Raw genomic sequence first — 25,087 nt, 5'->3', positions numbered from 1 at the left:
AAGCCGTGTAGAAATATCATAAATATTTAGGCACATGCGGCCTGCAAAACCCGTGAAAATATTTTGTAAACTTCATTGTGGTGGTGTATCACCCACGGCCCCCATTATTGGGGAGGTTATTTCTGCGACGTATAAGTTGAAATTACCGATAAACCTTCGGTGCGACAAGAGAACACTAAAATGAAATATCTACGAAACAGATGCCTGTTCGGGAACGACTGAGCATGATTTTCAAGACTATACGGGTACCGCAAACTGAGACGAAGAAAAAAATAATTTTACTTTCACATGGTATTTCGGCTCGAAAAACTGTCTGAACCAATGTAATAAAATGGAAAACAACACAAAGTCTATGACAGCTTCATTGGTATGCATCAGGTTTTGTTGACATCTGGGCAGTTTCCGCTGCAGTTTGTTCGACATCGTCGGCGGGTCATATCCGACATAGGCGGCGTGTTTTTTCGACGCGACTCCCATTGTTTATGAAATTTATCTGTGACACATAGCAGCTGTGTTTGCAGGATGTCATTGTTAATCTTTATTTTGTTTGTTTGAGGCGTTGTATTGGCAAAAACGGAAATGTTAGCTACGTTAATACTGAAGTGCTCTGCAGAGAGTATAGAAAAAGCCAGACCCGCTGTGGTTGGTCAGTGGCTATGGTGTTAGGCTGCTGAGCACGAGGTCGCATGATCGAATCCCGGCCAGGGCGGCCGCATTTTGATGGGGGCGAAATGCGAAAGCGCCCGGGTATTTCGGTGTACGTTAAAGAACCCCAGGTGGTCGAAATTTCTGGAGTCCTCCGCTACGGCGTGCCTCATAATCAGGAAGTGATTTTGGCACGTAAAACCCCGTAATTTCATTCTAGTACAACAAGCCAAGTTTTTGTTTTTTGTCGCTTTAGCATGTGCTTTGGTTAACGTTTTGTGCAGATTCATCAGTCCGGAAGTAGGGACTAACACTAGGATAACTGAAACTAGTAACAGATATATGTAAAACTTATGCATACATGATTTAAAAACAGTGCTTCTTTTATATGTGCACCATTGAAGTCAACAGATGTTTCCGGTAGTCTCGATGGTGTGAATACGTGTGCGGTAAATATACCGTCAGCTTGGGGTGCTCCTTCGGGGACTAAAACACATTCTTAGATTTCTTAAGGGATAATAAAAACCTGTATGTAATTCAGTGAACTTTAATACCCTCGCTATTAGGACAGACCAAATGTCGCTCTACTGCATGAAGGTACCATATAAAGGCGATGATTCTACAATTAGTCCAATCCCGGCTCTGGTGACCACAGCGAGAGGTACGGGACGTCCAACAAATGTTGCCAGACATCTTCTTATCTTCAATATCTTTAAATCTACCGGCGTGGCTAGTTGTTTGGCAGTTAGCCGCTTGCTATCGACATAATATAGCACATGGGAAAAGGCACTAACATACACGCAGCGATATACGTGTGTGTATCTTTTTGTGGCCGTGGTCTTGTACTACGATATATCGTAATTGATAAAATGCATTTTACCAAAAGAAGTAGACACCGCGAAAGCAGCAGAACTACCTAAAGACAACTACATATGTGACACATATAACGTGTTTGGTTGTGCCAGCAAACCATTAAACTGCCATGATTTCACAGCTCGAAACAGCGGTGCATGCTGGACTTGCTTACAAAAGAACTGTGCTTTTAGAATTGTCGCACCTCTGTGAGGTCAGAGGATGCTATATCTCCTGCAAATGTCTGCTGCCCCTACGAATCACATGTTTAGTAGCCTCACACTTGCAACTGAACTGAGACAACTGGTATGCGACGAGTACTGCGTATAGCAAATACATCAAAGAACATCTCTTCGTGATAAATGAATAAATCACAATCCTAACAAGCAATCTGGGGTCTACAAGTGACGAGGCTTAAGTTTTATTGAAAGAGTGTTGCATACACGCTTCCAAATGACAGATTACATGTACATAAATACAAAAATATTTTTTTAATTTTAACTATTACATTGTATACTCGGTAACACTCACTGAATTCCACTACCTTTTTTTCAATAACCAATTATATGTAGGCAGTTACATTATTGACAGGACAAGGTGTAGCAGGCGACGCATGTTTGAGAACATGAATTTGGCGAGAACTGCAGCATAGCACGCTAGATCTTACCAGCCAGCCCCTCGCGAATGCCCATGCTAAGACACGCAAACCTAGGGGATCAGTACTATTTCCACTCTCAACCGGTGCTAGTATGCCTGACAGAGAAACAACATAGAGCGTTTATGCCAACAAAACACATGCGGACTAAGTTTTCAGATTTTAATTGGCCCAATAAGGAGCATCTTCTCCAAGTTCGAGCAAAAATGAAGCGCTGCGCTTCGAAGAATAATTGTATGCTTAATAACCACAATGTTGTCCGCAAGATTAGTATACGTTAAAACACAGCACTACCTCCTGTGCGCAAATCGAGTGAAGTGGCTACGTTCCCTGCCTGTTCTTACATTTTATCTCCTCGAGCGAGGTTTCAGTGTTCCTGCTGATGACTTCACAACAAAAACGAGTGACAATGATGGGCTAATATTTTTTGAGAGCATTTGTTAGAGCATATAGCCAATGTTTGAAGGGCTGTAGAGGGCGCCCTTTAAGTAACCATGCAAGCTCGTGCTCTCTACTTCATTTATCGAATGTTAAGTGTGTCTGGGAAAAGTAATGTAGAAGTAATCAATTACTGTTGAGCCATTCCTCCAAAATTTTGTCGGGTATTATTTGTTAACTGTAATCAATTACATTCTTCAATAAAGAAATTTCGGGCCTAACCATTCATATGGTGGCGGATTCGCCAGCGAAGCTGTAGATCACACCGAGCAACTATGGCCAAACTCCCCGTCCAGAAACGTTCTCTTGCATTTGGAGTTCGTTCCAATGAAACTCGAAGGAGGTGGCAACTCATGCTTCTACCACTTGTTCGCAGACTTCGCAGACTAGCTTGACATTTACGAGCGACCTCCAGTGCGCGATCTTCACCCGTAGCTTGTGTTCGACGCCGATGATTAGGCTCTCACATCTGCTCCCGCTGAGGTTCTTCGGAGCTAAAGTCACTGGCCGCATACCCCACTTTCACACGGGCACATTGACTTTGGTTATATTCCACTGTCGAAGCCTCTCTTCGTACTCGGCTTTTACATCAACTATACCTGCAATGCGTGGTCTTCGCACTTTTCACATTTTTGTTGGAGTTGAAACTGTTGCCAATTATTTGCCTTTTTCATGCACAATCCGGTTCTTACATACCGTGGCGGCTTCCACGGCGCACGTCTCCGTGCTTTCACTCCACACCTATCCGTTGTATTCATGGCAGATTACAGCAGGCACAACTGGCAGCAATGGTGGCCAGCGCGGATGCACTCCCCCACTGCGCAGGTGAGGCACGCGGTGAAATCACGTGCCCTTTCTTTCCTTTGCGTAGTACTATGTTTCGGTATCTTTTTTGTTCACATTACTTCCTTGTCAAGCCGAGATACCTCTACTACCCTACGATACCACGCAGCGCCGACATCTTTTTTGTTCATTGGAGCTTATCCAGCCCACATACTTCCCCTGCGAGACCACGCATACGGCTCATTCATACCTCTGTCAGGTCAAGAGCTCCGTCGTAACAGTGATTGTATTTGTAATCGGTAAGTTTTTTTACTCTAACTTGTACAACCGTGATCATATACAATTGGAGAATTCGACGTCAATAAGGACCTGGTAACTTATCTGCTCTCTGCTTTAGTGCTTGGTTTAGCTCTTGTGAGAATGTAAAACATCGTTGAAGTAAATCCTTGGAGAGCCATTCGAGTAAATCCTTGTTTTTTTTTCAAGAACGATTCAAGTGCAGCAGGCTGCCTTAAAGTCTGTAGGAACATCGACACATAGACCCGAAAGTGCCGATTGAAGACTTTGTTAAATATTTGTTCTCTGCAGGTAGCTTTTATAATATGACATATTTTAACAGGTAATATTATTATGGGGTTTTACGTGCCAAAACCACTTTCTGATTATGACTCACGCCGCCAGCCGTGGTTGCTCAGTGGCTATGGTGTTGGGCTGCTGAGCACGAGGTGGCGGGATTGAATCCCGGCCAAGGCGGCCGCATTTCGATGGGGGTGAAATGCGAAAACACCCGTGTACTTAGGTTCAGGTGCACGTTTAAGAACCCCAGGTGGTCGAAATCTTTGGAGTCCTCCACTACGACGTACCTCATAATCAGACAGTAGTTTCGGCACGTAAAACCCCACAATTAATTACGAGGCACGCCGTAGTGGAGGACTCCAGAAATTTCGACCACCTGGGGTTCCTTAACGTCCACCTAAATCTAAGTGCAGAAGCGTTTTCGCATTTCGCCCCCATCGAAATGCGGCTGCTGTGCCCTGGATGCAATCCCGCGACCTCGTGCTTAGCCACACAACAACATAACCACTAAGCAACCACGGCGGGTCACACTTAATATTTTATAAAGTTGATAACCATATCCGCTTCCTCTAGTCAGCAATAAGCGGTGCATTGTGTGCTAGCGAGATGTCCCAAACCTGTGGGTTGGTTTATTGCCCGTGTGAGTGATGATGGTGCCTCAACATACGCACTGACTCCATGCTTAAATCAATGCGGAAACTTTTTATTTTTTAACATACGTTGCAGCAGTGCAGGTGCAAATATCGGCTTAACTCAAATAGCCAAAAAGCAAGTACACAGGAATAGCAAATATTTTTCTTTCGCACAGGTTAACCATGTAAATTTCTATAGAAAAATCCCTCACCTTTCTCGTCTATTGCGCTTCCCACTGGACCCACCGTACCATCTAATGGTGCTGCCACGAAGTCCGCGTCTGTCGCATGTGTAAACATTCATTTGGACAAGATTACGTAAATATATATGACGTACACCCGATTTAGCACAGCGCCGCTTAAATTTTACTGCGTTGGTTTCCTCGTTGAAGAAGGGCCTATATTCACTGAACCAAGTTTGCGTCAAATAGCTTCTTTTCTGAGGGGCGCCTAGTCAGCAGCATATACCCAGTGACCCAAGTGTGGTTCATTGAAGGGTGACACGTACCCAGCGACCCATATACATGAACCAATTTAGCGTCAAAGGGGCTCATTGAAAGGCGAAACATGCCGTGGCACATACCCATGACCCAAGTTAGCATCAAAATGTCCATTGAAGGGTGACACATACCAAGCAGCACACGCCCATGACCCAAGTTTGTTTCAAAGGCGTACATTGAACGGTGGCACATAGCCAGCCGCACCAACTTGTCACCGTACTGTCTAAGAGGTTCAATGAAAGGTGACACATACCCAGAGGCACATATCCTTGCCCCACGTTAGCGTCAAAAGGGTTAATTGAAGGGGACAAATATGCAGCGTCGCATACCCATGACGCAAGTTTATGTCAACAGGGTTCTTTGAACGTTGAGACATACCCCGCGACACATAGACATGACCCAAATTAGTGTCAAAAGGGTTCATTGAAGGATGACACATACCCAGCGGCACATACCTATAACCTAGTTAGTTTCCTAAGGGTTCTTTTAAGGGTGACATACGCAGTGGCACATAACCATGAACTAAGTTACTGCCAAAAGAGTTCCTCGATGGGTGACGCATACCCAGCGGCATATACCCATGAATCAAGTTGTGTCGAAAGTGTTCATTGAAGGGTGACGCATATCCAGCGGTGTATACCCATGACACAAGTTAGTGTCAGAAGGGTCCATTGAAGGGTGACATACCCAGCGGCACACACCCATGACGCAAGTTATGATTGAAAGGGTTCATTGAAGGGCGACACATACCCAGTAGCACATACCCTTGACGGAAGTTAGCGTCAAATGTATTTATTGAAGGGTGACATGTACCCAGCGAAACATACCCATGAATCAAGTTCGCGTGAAAGAGGTTCATAGAAGAGTGGCGCATACCCAAAGGTACCCAGTAACCGAAGTTGGCACAATGGTCGGTTTCAAACTTACTTCGCTCAACAAAGTGCCCCTATGCACTATTTATTACACCATGGAGTACCTAGTGATCTAAAAGAAAAGATATATAGAAGGAAAACTAGACTAATAAAAAAACAAGTTTCCGCAGGTGGGAAATGATTCCGCAACCCAGGCGAACGTTGCGGGACCATTCCCCACCTGCGGCAAATTGTATTTTCTTCCAATTTATTTCCGTTAATTTATACTTACATTATTTCATTTATTAAGCACAAGTTATTTCCCCTATGCTGCCCTTGGTGTCAGTGTTTGTTGGCCTCTTAAGTATATTAAACAGCGTTACAAAAGGGTCCGTGGGTGAGGCTGACGTCGCACCCGACTGACGGATGCCACGGGCGAAGTAGCCGCGAAAAAAAAAAACGAGCTTCGCCTCACATTCCTTTAAAGCGGCATTTAAATCAACTGCTTAAACGGCGTGGATGCTGTGTTCTGCGTAAACTTCTCCACATTAGGCGTGCTGCCGCTGCCCCTGCAAAGCAATGCTGTGTTTAAGGTATTATTAATGCGATTAGCAATCTTAGGGTACAGCACAATATTTAATCTATCTATCTATCTATCTATCTATCTATCTATCTATCTATCTATCTATCTATCTATCTATCTATCTATCTATCTATCTATCTATCTATCTATCTATCTATCTATCTATCTATCTATCTATCTATCTATCTATCTATCTATCTATCTATCTATCTATCTATCTATCTATCTATCTATCTATCTATCTATCTATCTATCTATCTATCTGAGCTCGTGCCAGTCTCTAACGATTTTCCCGCCTATTGACCCAAGTTGTTAGTAGCTTTGGTCAGTAAGAATGTGCTCCTTGTCATGACGCCATCATAAGCAGTCAAGCCTACTCATATCACTTTCGTCAATCCGTCGTCGTCTGGCCATCGTCGTCACACAGTCGTCGTCATCACACTGTCGTTCTAATCGATCGTCATTATTTCACAACGATCATTCTATTACCGTATTGCCTACGTCGTGATAATGCCTTCGCTGTTCCATCGACATCATAACTACGTCATATCACCATAGTCACGGCGTCCTAAAAATTCAGTCGTCGTCGTCGCCTCATAGTCATGACTGACCCTGGCGTGCCACTGTCATAACAAAGTGTACCGAACCCGGTGTGTATGTCGCATATAACCAAAGAAGTGAAAAAAAATCGACACTACCCGCCTTACGATTACTGTCGACGCCAATGCGTTAGCTTTGAATCACTTAACGACACAAGTTGTTGCCACCACCGAAACAAGTTATGAGGTGTGTACTGCATTCAGAACTCTTTTTTTTTTCGCTCTTCCCGAAGAGCACTCGGCGCCATCGAACGCCTCCGCTGCAAAACTTGGTATGGCATCTGAAATGCATGGTTGCGTTGGTGTGGTCGAACGCTCAGAAACGCGTCACGTGTGAACTAGGCTCTTCTCCCGCGCTCATTCTGGAGTCGCTACGCCATCTTGTCTAACAGCCATGTACTCCGCGCATGACCTCCTACATGAGAAGCTCGGCGTGCAGGTACCTGCGAGCGCTGAGAATAGTTTTCCGTCCCTTGGGCACACTCAGGGCCACGCAGATAATCAAGTAGGCGAGAGGCTAATCTAAGAGCGGCGCATAGCCACTGCATTAATGGCGCAGCTCGCTAAAGCGTGGCCGTGAAAGTCGTTACTTAAAAAACGCCACGTATCGATTGCATTTGTCAAGCAGCCATCTAATGCGCCAAGTGTGCGTGTTTGAGGAACCCCTGTGACATGGGTTTTATTCCGCTCAGCATCGGACAATTGAAGGGATGTTTTTCGTCACCTGAAGAAACACGCCAAGCCGTAGGGGACATGTGCAGCTGGTGTGGGTTACTGATACCACTTTCGTGCCAGAGGTCCTATATTTGTAAAACAGGACGGCGCGTTAGCAAGTTAGTACTAGAGCATGGTCTGTCCATTACTAATGAAGACACTGCACATTTATTTGTACAATGCGTAGTCAAGGAGTCTGAACCTCGGCTTCGCTAAATTAATATTCTGGCAAAAGAAAAATAACTACGGCCCTCTAACTGCTGGACGCTTTGTATATCAACAATAGCGGCACGGATTTTGTCAGCAATAAAACTGTTTGTCTGTTCGGAAGCAATATATAGTTTATTCCAAATTGTTTACTTCTTTGCCGTGACAAACATATCTACATGCGCATTTTATTTAGCGTTTCTTTTGGACTTCTAGGGGACCGTAATAAATATTTTATGAGTGCAACACTTCTTGTGTCCGGTCATGTATTCTTCGTATTCGTTTTTATTTTAGCTGCGATTGCTTAACCAATATTGGCATTTAAGCCTACATCATCTGATACACCCAACACAAATGTACCCACTTTGGAGAGGGGGCTCCCTCTATACTCGCCTTGTTTCCTGCTCCAATATTTGAACTTCTGTTACCGGTATTAACCGAATTGCAACGCTTCTAAACCCATAAGCTCTGACTTCACTGATACTTTAACTGATATTAGCATTTTCCAAGGGAGTGGCACTTTCCATGAGACGGGTGCGTTCACGTTATATCTAGTTCACTAATCGCGCGCGCGTAGAGTTTTGCGCATTTTGACCATACCGTCATTAAAACTCACTCATGTAAGCAAATTTATTTCGCAATGTTTCATGGTCTCATATGAAATTTCGAGGTCTTCTCTGGCTTCTACCCAGTTGCGTGCATGGTCACACTTAAAATTATTTATTTCGACCTAAAGCCACTACCATTTCTTCTCTGAGCTGGAAAAAAAGAATGCTGTCATTATATTTCTTTCTTTTCTACGTATATTTGACAACCTCATAACACCTTCGTTGTGACATCCCTATACATGGAAACTTCAAGCAATGATTCGGAACAGTCCCAGTATAGAGGGTTAACTATTTTACTTATACTTAAAAATAAATAATGCAAAATGAGTGGCACTGGCTCCTCTTGTAAATTGTCTCTGATGCAGCATTCAAGTTTTGTGCACAGGGGTCATTCATGTGCCGCTGAAATTATTGTCCATTTCTTGCAGCTTCGACCAGTTCGCATTGGCCGTCCTTGCAGAAACCTGGTGTTGTATATCCGTCAACCAGTTTCTGCAACGGGGAAAAATAAGGATCACTTAACAATGATATATTGAATTATTTCAAAACCGAAAACTCCTTTCCAGTGTACAGCTAAAATGTTTATGGTCGTATCGAAGACGCATCTTCATCACATTCAAATTAATTGCTATAGGTAGCTCGCCAATTTCATTATGCCAGAGAGATAGAAACCGCACTCACGTATGCTGCATGTTTTTCAGGTGTGCAGATTTCAGAGATACTGTGAGAAAATTACTGCAAACTCTTCGCAATGAACTATGCATACAGGCTCATATGCACACAAATAACCGACTTGCAGTACACATATTTGAATGGGGAGAACGGTGACGCATTATTTGCTGCGCGGAAGGTCAGTGAAATATCGAGTCTCTGAAGAGAGAGTAGATGTAGCAGCAGAAAATGGTGCTCGTGAGAAACAAACAATGAATATACAGATCAGAACAAAATGCATGAGCATAAAGGGAGGTCAGAATATTGACAGGCAAAAAAAACAAAATGTCAAAGCCGCCCAATTAAAAATAAATAGGTGTTGTTCACTTTAGTTTGAAATTTAGTACAGCGAGTAGGTTCTAAAGCTCCTTTTGAAACGTTTATGTCCATTAGCTGCAATGTCTTGAACTTTTAGAAGCCCTGAGATGCCAGTATTTTCTGTCGCATGCCGAGCGGAAATTTGACGGCAGTGTGCAGATTTTAAGTTCATCAAAGTTATGACCTGCTTGGTTGAAATGCTCGGTGACGGCTTTGGGAAGTTTTTAGCTGTGTACACGCGATGCCCGTTTAACCTCCCGTTAATTGATTCTCCCGTTTCGCCGATACAGGAAAAAAAAACATTAAACAATGTACATTACATCGGAAATAGTGAAAGTAAAGGAAGTATTTTATTTCCTGGGCTTTTAATTTTAACGCCGCTTTGAAGGTGCTTGCAGGTATTGCATCTGGGGCAAGAACATGCTTTTATTTGGGAGGGGGGGGGGGGAAATGATGCTGGCTGACTTTTGTATGCACTAACATGTGCTTAACGTTTCTGTTGTGGCGATATCTAACCGTTCGTACATCCGGGAGCTCAAACGCTGGTTACTTGATAATATTGGACAGTATTTTCGTAGGACGTTCTTTATATTTGGTAGGGCATTGGAATATTTTCTTATAAAGGATGTGGGTCTCTCCGATTCTGGTGTAGGTCGCCTCTTAGCTAGTTCCAACTGTGCCTGCAATCTGCCTCTACTACATTTATATTCTCTGTCAATCTTTTACGTATGAACACGTACAGGGTGACAATTTTTAAGCTTCATGGAATTTTTGTGGCAGATGACGTAACATCGTAATATAATATAGATGATAATATAAATAACATAATGTGATAGCCTGTGACAACTAACATAATTCTCGTGCTTTAATTAGGTTATTCTAAAGGCGGACATTACAGCACGAGAAATTGAAACACAAATACAACAAATAAAAAGGCACTAAATAAGTAATTAGTTGCACAACGGAACACAGCGCAATTGGCGAATCCTATGCAGTGATTTTACAAGACGTATGCACTGAAATTAATCTCCCGGATGACACCAGTTTTGAGATGATATTTCCCAAATTATTTAACTAAATACAAGGACGTTCCAGTTACTTTCTTGGTTCAATGCATGAAAGAGCGAATTCATAAAAATAAATGGAACAACAGTGCATTTTTATGTTAAGTTTGATGGCGCATATCGCGAAACTGGCGTGATTCCGGAAATTATTTACAAATGCATCCACCTTATAAACTCGCCAGCTATAATTCGTAAATGGGAATATGTATTTCGAGTTCTCGTGTCAGTTATGTCAGCCTCAGTGAAATATCTAGCTCAAGGAGTAGAATTACGTCATTTGCAACAGTCTATCTTTAAAAATTCCATAAAAGTAAAGACCGTATACCGTTTGCTTCTGATTGTACGTTGATGATAATTTGCGCGCCGTCTCGGTGCTGTCAGTTGAAAGGTGCTAGTGATTCTTGTTTTCTGAAATACTGTGCGTACTTTTTGTATATGCCTTCGCAATGTGACAGAATGTTGGTAATTCGCTGGCTACTTTTTGAACAAGTAATGGCAGATTGCCTGAGGCGACAGCCACCGACCAGAACGCATGTGCAATTCAAACGTTAGCTCTAACAATGTCCAATAATAATAGGCAAGAACTCACGACGCATAGGGTGCCGTCGTATTCCCTAGCATACCGGAATGGCAGTCCTTCGCAGAGATACACACACCTATCCACGTACATACCAAGTATCATCTATGTGAAAAAAAATGAAAAAAAAAGAGAGAAAAAAATTCTTAGTAAATGTTCTATGCTTATTTCCAGTCTCATTGAACACAGCGCATCAGAAAGTGCAGCCTTATGTAGCACTCTTGCGTGGCATGAACATGAACGGAATGGCTTGACTCAATAATTTAGCGAAATCAGCATTGAGTGTGCTGCTGTAAGAATAACTTTAACACTATTTCAAAGCTTTTCGGTTATGACCCGCGTCCAGTGACATGCGCGTTGAAGCAGAGGATCCGGCTGCTTAAAGCGAACGCTTCACCTTGAATTTCGCGTTTCCATTCCTTGACATTATTTGTTGTAGGCAATCGTTAAAGTATTAACGCGATAGCGATAACGAATAGATGCTGAAGCAATATAGTGTTGAAGCAATTAAACTTTTATGGCACACCTAACACCATAAAGTGCGTAGGCATGAAGATATGGCTCAGGTACATAAAATTACGCGTTTCCACGGTTAGTGAATCTGTACGAGCGAAGGTACTGTGGCTTCGCCACTGCTGAGCTGCCATTTTTTCCTTAAGGTAATGTTGAGCAAATAGCCTTATTTAGCGTGTATAATTTCGCACCGTCTGGAGGAGGTTCGCAAAGGCATTATCGAATGACGCTAGATGCATTCCTTTCGCAAAGAGGACATTCAGAGCAGTTCCGCGGCGGGTTTGGTGCTGCGGCCTCCTGTAGTGGCCTCGTCTATATGAAATTACAGCCGGTGAAGTGCGAGCTTTCTAACCTGCGCAGCAGCACCGAATTAATCATAACCGCCGTGGCTAACACGAACAGTATGAAATGCATCCTTATGCCTGAGAAAACACGTAGGCGGAAGCCGGTGTTAGCGCACTAGGCGCAGCGCGCAGAAACAAATGTAACGTACACCGGCGAGCGTACAATTAGGCATGTGCTATCGGGGGCAATATGAGCGGGAACACGCGAGCGCGTGGCAGCTAGCCTAGAAACCATGTTAAAGCGAAGCGCGTATGGCCCTGTCGAAAATAGAGGGGAAAGGGGGACGCTCTTCTGCTAACTGTTGGCGCTCCTACCACGCGTGCGTTCGTCGAAAACGGCAGCTTATGGCATTTCAGTGGCCGTCGACAGCCGATAGGACGGTTACGTGCACATTAACTTGCAGAGAGTAATTTTTTTTCAGCCATGCTTTTCTTTAGAGCGCAGGTCTTAGGCGCCCGTTCCTGCGTTTAGCGTAAGGTATATTCAGATATGCCGCCATAGGATATACTGTACATATTTTACAGAGCGCATCGTGTCATGGGCTTCAGACATACAGAGAGATTTCCCAGAGAAGTAGCACTGGAACCTTTACGCTTCATTACAGTGCTGCTATTGGCCACGCTTAGGTGAAGAAAGTTATGAGTAACCGCAATATCGAACATCTTTATGAATGTGCGCTGGTGAAGCGGAGTTCCGCACTTTTTAAAAAGAGACACATGGTAGGAGTGCCAAGAGTTATTAGAACAGCGTCATCCTTTCCACTTTGTTTCCGCGGCGGCCACCACGTATCACCAATATAAGGGTTCGAGGATATCTAACCCACGCTTCTGTCTTCCCGCTCACATTGCTCACGATAGTACGACTAGCAGAGTACTATGTTGAGTTAGTTGGTGTATAGCTTGAAAAGGATGTGCTGGGCAAAGTTAAAAGCCAACAGAAGAAACACGACGCGACGGAAAGAACGCCAGATAATTCGTCAGACGCACTCTTTCTATCTCCTTATTTCTTCTGTTAGTTTTCAATACGAAGCATTTCTCGACGAACATTTTTTACAGTATCTATCTAGCCACCTAAGTCTTCATTCCCTCATAGTCGTTTCCTTAATTTGGTGTGTAACAAAACTGGCATAGTATGACAAGATTGCATGACGATAGTAAATCATCGGTTATTACATGAATACTACGATATATCTGTGTCATGTAGGTCATAAAATGGCTGCCTACGTCTTGGTGCTGTCATGGCCGTTTCATTAACTTGGTATCTACCTAAATTGGTACAGTATGACATGAGTGTATGACGAACGTAACTGATGGGTCATGACATGCGTGTAATGTAGGTCATGAAACAGCCACCGACGCCTTGGTATATACCGAAATGGGCATAGTATAAGAAGAGTGTATGACCAACATAAATGATCGTTCATGACTTAAATATCATGACATGTGTGTCATGTAGGTAATGAAACAGCCAACTACGTCATGGTGCTCTCAATGCCCTTTCGTTAATTTGGTGTGCACCAACAGTGGCATAGTATGACAAGAGTGCAGGACGAACGTAAATGACCGGTCGTTACATGAATATCATGATATATCTTTGTCAAGTGGGTCATAAAACGGCCGCTTAGGTCTTGGTGCTCTCATGATCGCTTCGTTAACTTGGTATCTACCAAAACTGGCATGGTATGACAACAGTGTATGACGAACACAGCTGACATGTCACGACATGCGTGTCATGTAGGTCATGAAACAGCGCCTACATCTTGGTATATACCGTAATGCGCATAATATAGCCAGAGTGTATTGGGAACATAAATGATCGGTCATGGCTTGAATATCATGACATCTGTGTCATGTAGATAATGAAACAGCCGCCTACGTCACGGTGCACTCATAGTCTTTCCGTTACCTTGCCACAATTGCCATAGTAGGACAAGAGTGCGTGACAAACCTTAATGATATGTCAGGTCATTAATGTCATGGCATTTGTGTCATGTATAGGTCATGCAACAGCCGCCTACGACTTTGTGCCAAAATCGGCATAGTATGCCAAGAGAGTGTGATGAATATATGAGATAGGTCATGACATGAATGTCAAGACATGCTTCTCATTTAGGGCTTGAAACTGACGCCTACGTGTTGGTGTTCTCATCATCGTTTCGTTATCATTGTATGTGCCAAAATTTAGATTGTATGAGAAGACTGTATAACAAACATGAATAATAGGTCATGACATTACTGTGACGATATGCGTGTCATGTATATCATGAAACCGCAACCTATGTCTTGGCGCTCTTATGGTCATTCCGTTAGCTTGTAGGCTTCCCACACTCTGCTTCGCATAGCATCGATTCCCAGAGGATGTGGGATCAGTCGGCTTTTTTCACCTAGCTTCACACATTCATCTGAAACTTATATACGAGTAGGGACGGCGACGAAGTGTTTCTGTCATAGAACGCTTGTACCTTTGTCTCGCTTTGTTTCTTTCCAAACTCTGGGAGCTGCCGCTCCCTTGTTGCTACAATGGACGAAGAAGCCCAAGAAGACCTTCCTGGAGCCAAGCCATCACGTGGGGTCGCGTCCAGGAAACATGGAAATGCGTCAAGTGACACGGACGGCGAGGCAACCGAGTTGTACTCGGACAGCGTCGACTCGTCGGACGACGATTTCACACTTGTCATGAGCCGAGCCACAAAAAGAAGACTGCTACTGAGGTCATCATCGCCAAGTGTCTCCATCGTGAAGATAACACCACAGCGCTGGCCGTACAGTATGATCTTCATGCCTGTGGACCCACTGTCCAATCTGCGACTCCTAAACAGGCAAGATCTTTCTGCGTTTTTTGAGAGAATCGTGCCAAACGAGATAAAGGACGTGAGAATAAACGCACGGAAGAATGTCCTTGCACTAGATGTTCTACACCGTAGTGCACTGCAAAGCCTGCGGCACGTAACGGAGATCGACAAAGTACAAGTGCGATCAATGATACCTCCAGGCAGTAATGGCACTGTCAGCGTCATTTATGATGTCGATACTTCTATAGCAATCGATGGCTTACCCATAATATTAAAGCAAACTACAGAAGGTACTCTTATCACGCACATCACAAGACTTGGCAACACACGTTGCCTGAAGCTGTGGTTTGGGGGAGACAGCCTTCCCTCACTCGTTAAAGTTGGCCACGTCTGCCATCCAGTCCGCCCATACGTACCGAAGCCCCTGCAATGATACAAGTGCTGCAAGATGGCACACGTAAAATATGTCTTTAGGAATAACCTTGTGTGCCCACGGTGCGCTGAATCTCATTCAGCAGATGCCTCCGCGCAACTATGTTAAATTGCCCTAACTGCCATGGTACTCATGAGGCCTCATCCGATGATTGCCCGCGGGTGAGGAACGAGCGAGCAGTACTGAGACGTATGGTACGAGACCATTCAACACACAGAGAGGCTGCCGCTACTCTCAGGCGACGACGACATCGGCACCGACGAGCAACACAAAGAGTTACGTCTACTGAAAGATATTGACACGTGTACTTTATCGGGCGACCACGTTTCGCCGCTTAACAACTGTAATCGCACAGCGAGGGATGCGCCTGAATGTATCCGATGTTTCTGGAAAGTTATCGATGCTTCTACCCGGCTGTCTGTTGTCGCCGAACCTTGTGTTATCTGATTTCATCGCGTAACGCGAATGATGTAGAACTTTGTGGAAGGCACGCGGGTCCGAACGATTAGTCTGGAACATTCGACGAGTGCTCTATAAAAGCCGACGCGCTTGACCCGCTGATCAGATTTTCGACGATCGCCGACTGTGTTCGCCGCTATCGTTGTGCTTTAAGTGTAGCCTGTTTTGTGGGCACAGGTTCGCCCAATAAAAGCTAGCTTTGTCTTTCACAGTACTGCTACTGTGTTCTCTCTTTACCGTCACTACCACGTGACATCTGGTGGAGGTGCTTGTGCGTTCATGTACCGAACGCCCCCGCAAAGCCGCGATCCAAGTCCGAAGCCCGAGGACAGAACCAACGTCGACCAAGACCAGCCACCAGCCAACCAAGACCAGCGAGCTAGCCGCCGGCTGCAGGGACTGCCCCCAGAGCACGGACTCCTACCTGAGACGAGCAGGAAGATTGCCACCAAGTCCTCCCCAATGGCAGCCCCAGCATCCCCCGTCGTGCTGCAGCAGCCCAGGGAGCCCCCCACGTTCCGCGGTTCAACATTCGAGGACCCGGAAACCTGGCTCGAGACGTACGAGAGGGTCGCTGCATTTAACAGCTGGAACAGCGACGACAAACTGCGACATGTCTTCTTCGCATTGGAAGACGCTGCCAGGACGTGGTTCGAGAACAGAGAAGCCACGTTAACGACCTGGGACCTTTTCCGAAGCGCCTTCCTGAAGACATTCACAAGCGTCGTTCGCCGAGAACGAGCCCAAGCACTACTGGAAACCCGAGTGCAGCTGCCCAACGAGACCACGGCGATTTTTACAGAAGAAATGAGCCGCCTATTCCGCCACGCCGACCCGGAAATGTCCGAGGAAAAGAAAGTCCGGCTACTAATGTGTGGTGTTAAGGAGGAACTTTTCGCCGGTATGGTACGAAACCCGCCGAAGACTGTCGACGAGTTTCTTCGCGAGGCCACTAGCATCGAGAAGACACTCGAGATGCGAAACCGGCAATTCGACCGTCGCACCAACGCTACAAACTATGCCGGAGTTCAATCACTGGCCTCCGAAGACCTGCGCGAGGCTATCAGGGCAGTCGTACGAGAGGAGCTTCAGAAGATCTTCCCGTCGTCGCAGCCTGAAGTGGCCTCGATCGCTGACATCGTCAAAGATGAGGTTCAGAGGTCGCTTGGAGTTCCGGAGGTGCAACCTCAATTACCGCAACCCCAACCCGAAGCGATGACCTACGCCGCCGCCGTACGCCGTCAAGGCCCACCTCAGCGACCGCGCCAGGGCCCTGTAACGCCACAATTCCGTCGACCACCGCCGCCGCCGCCGACAGCGCGCCCACCCGTCGCCCAGCGGAGCTACCCGAGGAAGACCGACGTTTGGCGCGCTCCTGACCACCGCCCACTCTGCTACCACTGCGGGGAAGCGGGTCACGTCTACCGCCGATGCCCATACCGCGACATGGGACTGAGAGGGTTCGCCGTCAACGCGCCGCGTCCAAAGCTTGGAGAGCGCCCACGTGACATCGCCGACTACCTCGCCGCTAGTCAATGGAGCCCTCGACGACCGTCCCGTTCGCCGTCACCAGGCCGCTACCTGTCGCCGCAGCGCCGACCATACACCGGCCCAGCGCGGGGCCGCTCTGCGAGCCCATATCCGGAAAACTAAAAGCAGCAACCGATGGAGGTGCGGTTGCTGTTCGTCGAACTGACGAAGATCCTCCGCCGTCGACGAACATGACGAAGAAATCACCTCGACGACCTAATGACGACACGCCGCCGTCCCGAAGAAGTCGCGAAGCCAACACTACACCGACGAAAGACGACTTGACGACGCAACGTTCCAGCTTCAGTTCAACACGACGCAGCCGTGATCCGACGCCAAGACCCAACTGCAACGCCAGACAAAGAACCACCGACCTCGACGTACTTCTAGACGGCCACGCAGTCACTGCCTTAGTCGACACAGGGGCCGATTACTCTGTAATGAGTGGACACATCGCCGCCCAGTTAAAGAAGGTTAAGACTGCATGGGAGGGTCCCCAAATTCGGACCGCTGGAGGACACCTCATTACGCCGACTGGAATCTGCACGGCAAGAATTACCGTTCATGACCGTACTTACCCTGCCACCTTCGTTATCCTGCAACAGTGTTCGCGAGACGTCATTCTCGGCATGGACTTCCTGAACCAACACGGCGCAATCATTGACCTGAAGTCGAAGTCCATAACGCTGTCGGAAGATCGAGTGATACCACCGGAGAGCTCTAGTAGTCACCGTGCCTTAAGTGTGCTCGAAAGTCAAATCAGCATCCCGCCTCGCTCCAGCATTGTCATTTCCGTAGGCACCAAAACGCCTGCCGACGTAGAAGGCGTCATCGAGGGTGACCAACGTCTACTGCTAGACCGTGAAATTTGCGTCGCAAGAGGGATCGCTCGACTGCATGGAGGAAAAACTGAAGTGTTGCTGACAAACTTCAGCCAGGAGTTCAAGCACATCAACAAGGGCACGACGATCGCGTACATCGAAGAAATTGTGGAAACCAGTAATGCGTTTGTCATCTCGGATTCCGCCGCATGTAGCCCGACGACCATGGTTCCCGAACCAGACTACGACATTAATCCAAGTCTCCCAGTGATTAAGCAACAGCAGCTCAGAAGTCTGCTCCGACGATACAAAGGCTGCTTTTCGACGACATCGAGGATTCGACAAACACCAGTCGCCAAGCATCGCATAATCACCGAGGAGTACGCTCGACCACTCCGCCAGAGCCCTTACCGAGTTTCGCCGCGAGAACGCGAAGCTATAAGAGAACAAGTCGACGAAATGCTGCGCGACGACATCATCCAGCCGTCGAAAAGCCCGTGGGCATCCCCTGTTGTGCTGGTGAAGAAAAAGGACGGAACCCTACGTTTCTGCGTCGATTATCGTCGTCTGAACAAGATCACGAAGAAGGACGTATACCCCCTTCCACGGATAGACGACGCATTGGATCGGCTCTGCAACGCTAAGTACTTCTCCTCGATGGACCTCAAGTCTGGCTATTGGCAAATAGAAGTCGACGAAAGAGATCGCGAAAAGACCGCCTTCATCACCCCAGACGGCCTCTACGAGTTCAAGGTTATGCCATTTGGACTGTGCTCGGCGCCTGCAACGTTCCAGCGCGTGATGGACACGGTTTTAGCGGGATTGAAATGGCAGACCTGTCTCGTTTACTTGGATGACGTCGTTGTATTCGCCGGAAATTTCGACGACCACCTTAGGCGGCTTGCCACAGTACTAGAGGCCATCAAGTTGTCCGGGCTCACTCTGAAGCCAGAAAAATGCCGCTTCGCTTACGACGAGCTTCTGTTCCTAGGCCACGTCATCAGTAAATCCGGAGTACGCCCCGACCCCCAGAAAACAGCTGCCATCGCAAAGTTCCCGCAGCCCACCGACAAGAAGGCAGTGCGTAGATTCCTTGGCATGTGTGCCTACTACAGGCGCTTTGTCAAGGACTTTTCACGCATCGCCGAGCCGTTGACACGTCTAACTAAATGTGATGTTGAGTTCAAGTGGGAAACGCCGCAGGCCGACGCATTTGAAGAACTCAAACGACGCATGCAGTCGCCGCCGGTACTTGCGCACTTCGACGAGTACGCCGATACAGAAATCCATACTGACGCCAGTAGCCTAGGCCTCGGTGCCGTTCTAGTCCAAAGGAAAAACGGAGTCGAAGAGGTGATCTCTTACGCTAGCCGGTCGCTGTCAAAAGCAGAAAGCAACTATTCTACGACCGAAAAGGAATGCCTCGCCATCGTTTGGGCTACAGCTAAATTTCGCCCTTATCTTTATGGCAGGCCATTTAAAGTCGTCAGTGACCATCACACGTTGTGTTGGCTAGCGAGTATAAAGGATCCTTCAGGACGACTGGCGCGGTGGAGCCTCAGACTACAAGAATACGACATCACTGTAACCTACAAGTCCGGACGAAAACACTCCGATGCCGATTGTCTATCACGCGCCCCCATAGACCCGCCGCCGCAAGATGACGAAGATGACGACGATGACGACGCCTTCCTTGGCATGATAAGCGCGGAAGACTTCGCTGAACAGCAACGGGCAGACCCGGAGCTAAAAGGCCTGGTGGAATATTTGGAAGGGCACACCGACGTTGTCCCCAGGGCATTTAGGCGCGGATTATCTTCCTTCACGCTTCGAAACAATCTACTCGTGAAGAAGAACTTTTCACCAGTCCGCGCAAACTACCTTCTTATTGTCCCGTCAGGACTTCATCCAGAAGTATTGCACGCCCTACATGACGATCCGACCGCTGGACACCTCGGTTTTTCCCGGACACTATCGAGGATACAAGAAAAGTATTATTGGCCGCGCCTGACCGCCGACGTCGCCCGTTATGTCAGAACATGCCGAGACTGTCAGCGACGCAAGACACCGCCGACAAGGCCAGCCGGATTACTACAGCCAATCGAGCCTCCTTGCCGACCATTCCAGCAGATCGGGATGGACTTGCTGGGACCCTTTCCGACGTCAACAGCCGGAAATAAGTGGATCGTCGTGGCGACAGACTACCTCACCCGCTTCGCTGAAACTAAAGCACTGCCGAAAGGTAGCGCAGCCGAAGTGGCGAAATTCTTTGTCGAAAACATCCTGCTTCGACATGGCGCCCCAGAAGTCCTCATCACCGACAGAGGAACGGCCTTTACAGCGGAGCTCACCCAAGCCATTCTGAAATACAGTCAGACAAGGCACAGGAGGACCACGGCCTACCACCCGCAAACGAATGGTCTTACGGAGCGGCTGAATAAGACCCTCGCCGACATGCTAGCGATGTACGTCGACGTCGAACACAAGACGTGGGATGCCGTCCTGCCGTACGTAACATTCGCTTACAACACGGCGGTGCAAGAAACAACACAGATCACGCCGTTTAAGCTGGTCTACGGCAGGAACCCGACGACGACGCTCGACGCCATGCTGCCCCACGTCACTGACGAAGAGAATGTTGACGTCGCTAGCTATCTCCAGCGCGCCGAAGAAGCCCGACAGCTCGCCCGCCTACGGATCAAGAACCAACAGAGGACCGACAGCCGACACTACAACCTCCGACGACGCTTTGTTGAGTACCAGCCCGGCGACCGTGTTTGGGTTTGGACACCGATACGCCGACGAGGACTCAGTGAGAAACTACTCCGACGCTATTTCGGACCCTACAAGGTCATCCGACGTATTGGCGCTCTGGACTATGAGGTCGTGCCAGACGGCATTTCGCATTCACAGCGGCGCCGCGCACGATCTGAAGTGGTCCACGTGGTGCGCCTTAAACCCTTTTACGGACGCTGACGAAATTCCTTATTTTTTGTTGTTGTTTTCTTTGCTACGGGTGTTTTTATTTCGCTTGTATGTAGCATCGGGTCGATACTTTTTAAGAGGGGGGTATTGACACGTGTACTTATCTTTATCGGGCGACCACGTTTCGCCGCTTAACAACTGTAATCGCACAGCGAGGGATGCGCCTGAATGTATCCGATGTTTCTGGAAAGTTATCGATGCTTCTACCCGGCTGTCTGTTGTCGCCGAACCTTGTGTTATCTGATTTCATCGCGTAACGCGAATGATGTAGAACTTTGTGGAAGGCACGCGGGTCCGAACGATTAGTCTGGAACATTCGACGAGTGCTCTATAAAAGCCGACGCGCTTGACCCGCTGATCAGATTTTCGACGATCGCCGACTGTGTTCGCCGCTATCGTTGTGCTTTAAGTGTAGCCTGTTTTGTGGGCACAGGTTCGCCCAATAAAAGCTAGCTTTGTCTTTCACAGTACTGCTACTGTGTTCTCTCTTTACCGTCACTACCACGTGACAATATACACCATCTTCCGGCAAAGCAACTACCGTATCAACGCCGACTTCCACAAAAACAGACACTGCGAAAACGAAGACTGGGGCAACACTCCCCCCTCCTGAAGAGTGGCCTACACTTCCACGAGCACAACCTGCCTCGGAGTCACATCAAATTGCGCCGCCCTCAATGACCTCACGAACCGCGGATGGGACAACGAGTGAGGATCGCCAAGTGATAGTGATGCTGAAGTCACTTAAAGACGCCATGCGCATTCTACTGAGCAGCATGAAAACTACGTCGGCACAGAGCGCACTGCAGGTGCTGGACACCTTGAGTCCGGTGCTTGCGGCTCTAGGGTAAGACCACGGCCCGAGAGATGCCGTCGTTTCAAGAGAAAGTGAAGAATGCATCTGTCTTTCAGTGGAACGCCAGAGGGCTGACAAAGAGGGCCACCTCTGTCCTTTGCCTATGAACTCCAATTTTGCCTGTCACATGATGGAAGCCCTACTTATCTGCGTGGATCAGCATATAGTAGCTGCTTGGATCTTATCTCTGTTTCGCGTTCGCTTTCGAGAAGAGTGCACTGGTTTTCTGATTTAGAAACGCGGGGTAGCGACCACATCCCAACCTATTTAAAGATCGAAGGTTTGACTAGCTGCAACTCCTCCAGAACCGTCCAGGGCACCGATTGGTTTAAATACAAAATAATAATGGAACACTGTTGTCGTGACGACACCTCCTGTAACCTACAGGGCGCAATAAAGGATGCCATACAAAAAAACCACACATTTGCTTTCGAAGAGTTCTTCCCGCACTGATTTCGACATCGAACTAGCGAAACTTCAAGCAATTCGCCGTCGTGCGGAACGAAGATATAGACGCACGAAGTCCAATCATGATTTGAGATTGGATAGACGAACACAAAAGAAAATACAGCATAACATGAACAAGCTGGCTTCATGACAATGGGTATCCTCTTGCGATTCTCTGGATCCGCGAAAGCCTTTGTCGCTTATATGGAGGACTGTTCGTGGCCTTCGCACAACCTTTGGTCAGCGCCACCCATTTAAATCTCTGGCACTCCGTCTACAATGTAGATATATTGACATCGCTGAATCTTTCTGCAGAAAGATTGATGGCGAAGCAAATTCCGATGGAACGGTTACGGGAACGCGCGACCACCCATTGTTCGCACGCAATTCCCACATGGAATGCCCTTTTTCTATGGAAGGACTAGAAGCTTCGCTGGCTTCGCGCAGGCGTTCTTCAGCGCCAGGACCTGACGGCATTACACACCATCCGCTGTGTAACCTAGGAGACCAAGCTTGGAAGGCACTCTTGCGACGACTCCTGGCAGGCGGGTACGGTTCCGCCAGAATGGAAGTCAACTAGCCTCATTCCACTCCTCAAAGCTTGCAAGTCGCCTTTGGACATTTCCTCATACCGTCCGATCACACTTGTCAGTTGTGTCAGAAAAACAATAGAAAGAATGATTTTAACACGTCTTGAATGGTACTTAGAGTACTATGAAATCTACCCAGATGCTATGGTCGGATTCAGACGTGGCCGTTCGTCAACAGACAACATTGTTGACTTGATAAAGTTTGTGAGACACCAATAGGCCGGTAAGCGACTATCTGCTGCTCTGTTTCTAGACCTTAAAGGGGCTTATGATAATGTCACGCATGAAGCCATCTTTAGCACGTTAGAAGTCGTCGCACTTGCTGGTAAGATATATATGTTGGTGTGCAGCTACTTACAGAGGAGACCATTGTGCGTGCACACAGAAAATGGCCCGGCATCCGAGCATTACGCTAGCCGAGGAGTCCCTCAAGGCGGAGTGCATAGCCCAACTCTTTTCAATCTCACCCTGTGTGGATTAGTTGACCACCTGCCCAGCGCCGTACGACTTTCTGTCTATGCAGACGACATCTGCATTTGGACATCAGGTGTGACACGATTTCAGCTTCGCGCTCGCCTTCAGAAGGCAGCCACAATGACATCTTGCTACCTTAGTGAACAAGGACTTCAAATTTCATGCGGGAAGTGCGCAATGGTGGCATTCACGAGGAAGCGACTGTCTGCTTACGGCGTATCTACTAACGGGCCACTTATACCATACAGTAGAAGTCACATTTTCTTGGGAGTCGTAATAGACAGAGACCTATCTTGCACTGCGCACGTGAATTACGTGAGAAGCGGCTGACGGCTATCTGTCACCTGTTCAGGTTGCTTGCCAGAAAAAGTTGGGGAGTATCTATACACGCTATGTTACAGCTGTACATGGTGTTGTTCATTGGATTCCTGCGATACAGATTGTCTGCAATATCCAACACCTGCAAGACTAACCTGCGTATGCCTCAGAGTATTCAAGCCCAAGTCCTTAAGATATGTCTTGGCTTACCACGCAGTGCATCAACGGCTGAAACCATTGCCCTTGCGCAGGATTACCCAATCACGACGCACATTACCGTTGAAACAATGCGTATGCATCTCAGGCATTATGCTAGGAGCCCTTCCCACCACTTGGCGAGCCTCACTGTTCCAAGGCCCTGCTCGACATTTAGCGGGATTGTCAGTGCACATCGTGCGTCGTTTACTTCAGGGTACGCACCTGCGACGAAGCAAGCGTTTCTTCTGTGGTGTGGGAGCCGTCCACAAGTACTTATAATGATTCCAGGGCTACACAAGAAGACTCATCTACCGGCGCCTGCTCTAAAACAGCTGAGCTTACTTCTTTTGTGTGAAAAGTACAGCAACCACGTGCACATCTGTACCGATGGATCGACTACGCGGTGCAGTTCTAGTGGTACCGTGGTTATACCAACGTGAGGAATGACACTGCGGTTCAAGACATCGCAGGTCATGACCTCAATGGCAGCAGAACCAATGGCCCTGCGTCGAGCACTGGAATTCATTGTTTCTGAAAGACCTAGAAAATAGGCTGTGTTCTGTGATTCACACCCGGCATTACAGTGCACACAGTCAGTTCTCCTACACGGATGCCATGACCAACTGACATACTAAATCGCGAAACTTTACCATCACGTCCAACAAAAAGGTCACAAGGTCGTCTTTCAATGGGTACCTGGTCATTGTGGAATCATTGGCAATGATCCCGCCGATAACGCTGCTCGCACAGCACATCAAGAAGAGCACAGCGTTCCAATTCCGCTTTCGAGGACAGACGCCGCAAGGCAGCTTCGACACCTGGCACACAGTCTCTCCCTGACCGAGTGGAACTCGCCAAACTTCCGACTTACACGACTGCATCGACTAAACACATCCCTGCAACTCCGACCTCCACTCAGACTTCCTCGACGTGAAGATACACTTCTCTGTTGCCTTTGGTTAGGAGTTACCTTCACAAAGACATACTCTACATTAATTGGAGTGACTTACAGTG

The sequence above is a fragment of the Dermacentor albipictus genome, chromosome 2 (genome assembly GCF_038994185.2).
Source record: "Dermacentor albipictus isolate Rhodes 1998 colony chromosome 2, USDA_Dalb.pri_finalv2, whole genome shotgun sequence".
In the NCBI taxonomy this organism is placed as follows: domain Eukaryota; kingdom Metazoa; phylum Arthropoda; class Arachnida; order Ixodida; family Ixodidae; genus Dermacentor; species Dermacentor albipictus.
The sequence above is the reverse complement of the archived record's forward strand: the minus strand, read 5'-3'. Positions refer to the sequence as shown.